This window comes from Coenobita brevimanus, chromosome 88, assembly GCF_032717465.1.
Source record: "Coenobita brevimanus isolate Jiangsu-jjx chromosome 88, ASM3271746v2, whole genome shotgun sequence".
In the NCBI taxonomy this organism is placed as follows: Eukaryota; Metazoa; Arthropoda; class Malacostraca; order Decapoda; family Coenobitidae; genus Coenobita; species Coenobita brevimanus.
The window spans coordinates 15,016,904-15,024,983 of NC_137041.1; positions in this window are offsets into that span (position 1 = coordinate 15,016,904).

Here is an 8,080-nt window from a genome sequence, read left to right on the forward strand (position 1 = left end):
AAAAAAAAAAAAAAAAACGAGAACGTTACCACTGCACCACTTTTGATGCTCCACCTTAATTGGTTTTGCAGGTACAGCAATGGGTGTTGCAGTTTTGCTGTGCGGGCCAGCTGATTGTCTGCCGCACGCTGCCGCCTCTTCTCCTCTGCCTTCGTCGTCGCCATATTATTTACTGTGTCATTTTACACGTAGGTACAGTTACACTACAACTGTCACACCTACACCGTGTATTACATACACCACGCTACACAACAATTAGTTGTTAGTGTAAATGTAGCGAATTTTCGCTCAGTTTGACCTGAGTACAGGATTTTCACCGTCGTCACGGAGTTTTTCCCTCAAGCTTGCTTCTATTAACGTAAATACGATTTTTTTTTTTTTTTGGTGTGTGTGTGTGTGTGTGTGTGTGTGTGTGTGTGTGTGTGTGTGTCCTGACCTGCCTTTACAGTGTGTAAGTCAGTGCAAACACAAACCACTGGGGGAAAAAGGGGAGTGCTGATGAAAAAGCTCATGTGTACTGTGAAAAACAAGAATAAAGCCCACTGGCTACCCCACGCCCCTCATGCAAGACGCCCGTGCTCTGACACACACACACACACACACACACACACACACACACACACACACAAGAAAAATACGTGGATATGGGTATGGAAACAAATCATAGGGGGAAAAAGCGGGTGTACTGATGGAGGGAGAGAGAGAGAGAGAGAGAGAGAGAGAGAGAGAGAGAGAGAACACCGGTGGGAGATAGGAGACAAAGACGGGGCTCGCTCAGGTCACCACAGGGCAGGTGAGGGTAAGGGATAAACGGACGAAGACGGGGCTGCCGGAAATCAAGTGTGCAGAGTGAATTGCACCTATTTCCTTTCTCTAATAAATCTATTTCCATACTCATGAGATGTGATTATGGAAGATGACTAACAATCTGTTGTCGGATGAGGTCGAGGAAGCCTAATGTTCAAATATTGTGGGTGATGCATCGGGGTTGTCACTTTAGCGGGGTTAAGTTTCAGATTTCCAGCATTCCTCGCATTCCTTTGGCATTGTATAGTAAGGAAGACATGGATATGGATGAAAGAGTTATGTTCAAGTCATATAGGCACACAACATATGGTTGGGATAACAGCTGGCTAAAATGCTGTCATTATTATACTGTGGTGGCTCATATAAGGGTGGTTTCAATAAAGCGGGGTCAAGGTTCAGGTAAATTATCCTTCCTTCCTCAGATTCATTTGAAACTGTACAGTACTGAATGCAATATGGATGGATGTGGATTACAGTGTTATGGCCGTCATATAGACACATAACTGTACATGGGATAATAGCTAGCTGTAAATCGTGAAATGGTTGAAGAGTCTCATTATGCTTTTTTTTTTTTTTCCCCAATAAAAGGCGTATGGGGAACTATGGTTTGAATGTCTTTCATTTCCAAGGCCGTGGTAGCTCAGTGGTAAACGACTGAATGATGACAAAGACAGGGGGTTGGCTATGGAAGTGCATCGAGGGTTTTTTATCATTTTGTTTTATGATTTTTTTTTTAAATACTCATGTCATTTACCCGAGAAAAATGACACCGTTCATTATGCCAATACCCTCTTCAGGCATAAAATGATCCACAGGTATACATGGCGAGTGATGAGAAGGGTGGGTGGTGAACTGAATGAAAGGAAGGCAATGATTGATTATGTGTGTGTGGATGAAAGGATGCAAGATGTGTAATGGATGCAAGAGTTTATAGAGGTTGGGGGAGTGGACTTTCTGACCACTACATGATGGTGGCCAGAATTAGAATTCAAGTAAGATGGAGGAATAGAAGAAGGGAAAGACGAGAGGAAGAAGTAGTTGCAAGGAGAGTGGAAAGGTTACAAGAGGATGAGAAAAAGGCAAAGTATAAGAGAGAAGTGGAGGAACGATAGGGCAAATATGAATCGGAGCAGATGGGAGACGTGCAAGGTGTGTGTAGGATATTTACAGAAGAAATATGAGCAGCATGTGATGTGGTGTGTGGAAGGAAGAGAAAACGGAGGGGGGTGCAAGGAACAGCGTGGTGGACTGAAGAGGTGAAACAGGCTGTGGCACAAAAGAAGAAAGCATACAATGAATGGATGAGAAATAGAGGCGTGGAAGAAGTTGAGAGGCGGAAGAGAGAGTTATATGTAGAAAGAAAGAGAGAGGTGAAAAGATTAGTAAGAGAGGAGTAAGAAGAGAGTGGACGAGGAATTTGGAAGGAATTTGAGTGTAAAGTGGAGGGACTGTAAGAAAATGTTCTGGAAAGAGGTGAAAAGAGTAAAACAGGGTGGAAGTGAAATTAGCAGGGGAGTGAAAGATAAAAATGGTAGATTACTAGTGGAGAAGGGAGAAAAAGTGAGCAGATGGAGGGAACACTTTAAGGAATTGTTGAACGTAGTATAAGTGGCTGGGGAATGGCTGAAAGAAGGAGGGAGGTGAGAAGACAGGAAGAAATCAGTAGGATAGAAGTTGTGGAAGCAATGAAGAAAGTTAAATTGGGGAAAGCCCCAGGAATTGATGAAGTGTGTGGTGAAATGCTGAAGCATGGGAGAGATAGTAGTAGAATGGATGTGGAAGATGTGCAGATTGGCCTGGGAGGAAGGTAGAGTCCCGGAGGATTGGAAGTCAGGTATAATTATTCCCTTGTACAAAGGAAAAGGGGAAAAAGAAGTGTGTGGTAATCATAGGGGCAATTGTCTTCTTAGTATAATAGGAAAAGTGTATGGTAGGATACTTATTGACAGAGTTAGAGAAAGAGCAGAGAAATTAGTTGGAGAAGAACAGGGAGGCTTTAGGAAGGGAAGAGGTTGTGTAGATCAGATATTCATTCTTAGATCTTTAGAGGAAAATTTTCTAGAGAAGGGAAAGAAGTTGTATGCGGCTTTCATGGATTTGGAGAAAGCATATGACAGGGTGGATAGACAAGGATTGTGGAAAGTGTTATGAATATATGGAGTAGATGGGAAGTTGTTGAATGCTGTGAAGAGTATGTACGATGGTGCGAAGGCTGCAGTGCATGTAGATGGTGAACTAAGTGAATTTTTCTCTTTGAAAGTTGGGTTGAAACAGGGATGTGTCATGTCTCCTTGGTTGTTCAATCTGTACATGGATGGGGTAATAAAAGAGGTACAAGGTAGGGTAGTGGATGTTGGAGTGGCCCTGGTGAGAGAAGATAGTGTTTGGAAACTCCCTGTACTGTTGTTTGCAGATGATACTGTGTTGTTGAGTGAAGACGAAGGGGAGCTGCAAGGCTTGTTGGATGAGTTTGGGAGAGTGTGTAAGAAACGGAATCTAAAGGTGAATGTAGGGAAGAGTCAAGTGATGGTCTTTGAGAGAGGTGAAGTCAGTGAATGTACAGCGAGGTTGGATGGTGAGGAATTGGAAAATGTGAGTAGGCTTAAGTACTTGGGTAGTGTGATGAGTGAGGATGGAAGTTTGGAGGGTGAAGTGCTTGAAAGTGTACAGCAGGGAAGAAAGGTTGCTGGTTCTTTGAAAGCAGTGATAAGAAACAAGGAAGTGAGCATGGAAGTGAAAAAGTTACTACATGACAGTATTGTGATACCAACTCTAACGTACGGAAGTGAAGCTTGGACGTTGTTGGAAGGACATAAGTCAAGAGAGAGAGCAGTGGAAATGAGTTATTTAAGAGGAGCCTGTGGAGTCACATGGAGAGACAGGCTGACGAATGAGGATGTAAAGGAGCATTGTGGTGTTGATGTGGATGTGATAGGAAGCGTTATGAGGAACACACTGAGGTGGTTTGGCCATGTGGAGAGGATGGAGGGTGAAAGACTGAGGAAGTGAGTGTATGTGAGTGAGGTGGAGGGGGGAAGAGGGAGGGGGAGGCCGAGGATGAGATGGAGGGATGGGGTGGAGAGGTATATGAGAGACGGGGGTGTGAGTTGGGAGCAGGGCAGTGAAATGGCGGGGGACAGGGCGACTTGGAGGCGATTTGTTTGTGGCCACCCCAAACGGGATTGAGGCGTCTGGCAATATATATATATATATATATATATATATATATATATATATATATATATATAATTTCTTAGTTATTATTTATTTATTATTTATACACTCAGACTCTCCTTGCCATAAAAATATAACGTTGAACATAGCATGTATTGCAACAGTATGGTTGGAGGTAGAAATACTCCCGTCACTGCTTGCTACATCCACCCTCCATCGTGACTGGCAGGTGTTTGACCAGGGAGACGGTGAGATGGAGTTTACAGGTGTCGCTGTGACCTACAATCTGTCCCACTTTGGGAAGTAGGTCTGGGGCAGATGTAGGTGTATTGCACACACTCAGGAATGTCCAGATATAGGTGTTTCGAAGCTTACGGGTTAAAATCAAAGTTTTCTTGCAAAAAGAATAGCAACAATTGCAAAAACTTCTAAGCATGCAAAAGCACTATCATAGACCCTGCGTCTGAGGATGCAGATAAAAGTTTTCCATTATATGAAATAATCAGAAAGACAACACATGTCTGTTACCTTCAGAATTTTTATTTTCGCCATTCTTGGATTAACCCCTACACCGCGGGGATATTTTTGCGCTCCTTGTACGTTCAACGAGGGTATTCGTGCTCCAACTGACTTTTTAAAATTTTTGCCAAAAATCTGTTATTAGTCCTAGAATATTATAATTATATAAGCATATGGCACATACCTTCAGCTTTGTCCTGGGATGTTTGTTGAGCCTTTATCGTCTACCGTAGGACTTGTGGAGACTTCTGAAGTTGGGTAACGAAGTCTCCACTTTACACTTCCCAATACCCCGTAATATGGTTACCACTGCCTGATATTATAACTACAAACACCATTCTATGAATTTCAAGTAGTTTGGAATCCATATTCCAAAAAAAAAAAAAAATGTGAAAGCAATGTAAATTACGAGCACATACGAGCTTTCCTCCCGTGCTGGTTCCCTGATGGTATTCTGAGGCGGAGCTGTCATTTATTATTTATAAACACACTCACACTTTATATTCCTAGTACTTTATTACACAAATTTATACATACAATATTTATCTATAATTTTCTTTCAGTACTAGTAGTTTATTTTCACTCCAGGCATTCACTTTCTCGTTCCGGATACTACCGTAGAGAGCGAGGCTCTCACTTTCACTTTCATTTCTCCCAGTATTCATACATGCTAGAACAAAACTTTCACTTTCACTTTCATTACTCCTAGTATATATACTCGTATTCTTATATTACTACTTATTTACATTTCTATTTACATTCTCTATTGTATTTACATTATTTACATTCCATTTTATTTACACTATGTTATGCACTGTCACTTGCAGTAACTTATAAAACTATTTTCCACTGTTCAGTTATATTTACATTCACTGCTTTCACTTGCTGTTCATACATTATTTACATTTCCTGTTGCACTGTTTTACAGTCACCAGAAAGATCGTAGCCACTGTCCATCATTATCATTGATAAATTAGCCAGTTCACATTCCACAGCAGTCACTTAGCCCTTTACCCCTACACACGAGGTTTAATAGAGGTAGAGGACACAGGTGCATGGTGCTAAAAAGTGGCAGAATTGGACAGGCGCAAATCCAACGTGATCTCACCTTGAAAGACGACAGTAAACTGAATGTTGTGGCCTAGGGGCAGTGAAGGGTTGCCAGTGTCAGCGTGGTGACAGCTGCTAATATATACACTATGAAATGATTGGCGGAAAATCTAGAAAATACATAATAAATTAGGTAGTTCCAGGTGAATGTAAATATCACTTAGGCATCTCCCTTCCTTTCTTATATACATTTTTATCATGAGAACAGGTCATATGGCATATTTCAAGGGGAAATAAACAGGGAAAATTAGCGAACGAGTGCACGTGAGGTGTTGCCAGGTGATAATTAGCCCATTCCAGATGTAAGACAGTATCAATTACCTTTTCTCTCTCTTTTATATATTATTTTGTATAAGAATAGAGCAAAGGACACATTTCAATGGATAAAATGAGTGGAAAAATCCGTCCAGGATTTATGTAGCACGGCACAGCTGGTCAGGCAGGAGGAGAGGATAATGGAGGCCCCCCCAGAAATTGAAAGTTCATAGGATGTTTGACAAACGTTTGTCAAAAGCTTGCAAGCCTGAAACCACAAGCCTAAAATGTGCTTTATACAAACCTGTAGCAAGCCTTATTCTGTAAACAATTTCGGGCATGCACAAGCTTTCGATGAGCTTGTAACAAACCTGATTTACATGCTTTCCACGAGCCTTGCAGGAGCTTTATACTAACCTTAATATGCTTGAAATAAGCTTGAAATAAGCTTTCTTTTCCCATTCAATCCAGATATTTATTGCCTCCTGGATAAATGGGTGACTCAGTCCAATTATGAGAGGAGTGAAAAAATGTAATACAGGTATATAATGACCAATTAAACACTGCAGGCTATAGTAGCCGCAGCGAGAAATGAACGCTGTGGTGGGGCAGGCGGGATGACCTGGGATTCCCCCACTGTTGCCATATCCACATGTCACCGACCATAGAGGTAGGATGTCACCGACCATCGGCCACCGCTGCAGCCCCGCTCCATGATCCTTACCCTGTGTCTCTGGCTTTCTCTTTCTCTCTCGGTTTCTATATAAACTGGTGTATTTCCGAAACTAATTATGAAATTATTATGACTTTTGTTCCACACCACCACTGAGGTAAAAATCAAGGAGAGTTTTCTGTATAAAGGTTTCCCCCCCCTTGTCTGAGGGCAGGTCAGTTCTGGCGAGTGTATAATTATAGGTCAGGCGGAGGTATCGGCAAGGCTGCACTCCCCCGCTCATATGCCACATTTAGGAGGGGGGGGAAACCTTTATACAGAAAACTCTCCTTGATTTTTACCTCAGTGGTGGTGTGGAACAAAAGTCATAATAATTTCATAATTAGTTTCGGAAATACACCAGTTTATATAGAAACCGAGAGAGAAAGAGAAAGCCAGAGACACAGGGTAAGGATCATGGAGCGGGGCTGCAGCGGTGGCCGATGGTCGGTGATATCCTACCTCTATGGTCGGTGACATGTGGATATGGCAACAGTGGGGGAATCCCAGGTCATCCCGCCTGCCCCACCACAGCGTTCATTTCTCGCTGCGGCTACTATAGTAATAGATCATGCACTGTAAGAAATTTTCATTTACATTATAAAAGTACGAAAATATAGGTTATATAATATCTTCCCTAAGTATAATGTCACAAAATATACTTGTCACAAAAACTACCAAATATTTGAGTATCAGAATAAAAATACATATATAAAAATGACACCATGAAGGGTATTATAAGAAGCAGATGAAGTAGTGTACAATAAGAAAACTGTGAAAAGAGATAATGCCCGGTTTAATCGTGATATAGGTGTAGCCTTTAGGACATAAAGAATGCACATAGGGTAGATACTGCGTGAAATTTTTTTTCGAATGATATCGAGGGTAATGTCAGTAGAGGTAGACCTCATTTAGCGGAGTTTACTGTACTGGGGAGAGGAAAGGAAGAGGAGTGTTTGAGGAAGTGAGGATAAAGTAGCTTGAAGGCAGTTCTCTCGTGGCCATCCCATTTGGGGTTTACCAGCAGAGAACGAGGCATTGGAAATAATGAGGAGGAAGTGACAAAAGTAAAAATCATGTAGACAGTACATACCAACCCATTCCTCTCTTTGCCCTTAATCATAAAAATGAAATCTAATTGATATCTTAAGTACATGAGATTACTGATTTACTAAGTAATATATACAGTATACCTATCTAGAGCCTCACACATTAATTGCATAAGAAGTGGCCACGAACAAACCGGCTCTCTGTCATACTGTCACCCATCATTTGCCTGCCCTCCCTTCAACTCAATCCCCCCCACTCATATATCTCTCAACTCCATCCCTCCCCTTCATCCTTGGTCTCCCCCTCATTCTCATACACATTCCTAGTCAGCCTTTCACTCTCCATCCTCTCCACATAGCCAACCACCTCATGGTATTTCTTCTAACACTCTCACATCCGCCTCAATATCAAAACGTTTGTTGACTTCCTCATTTGTCAGTCTTTCCACGTAGT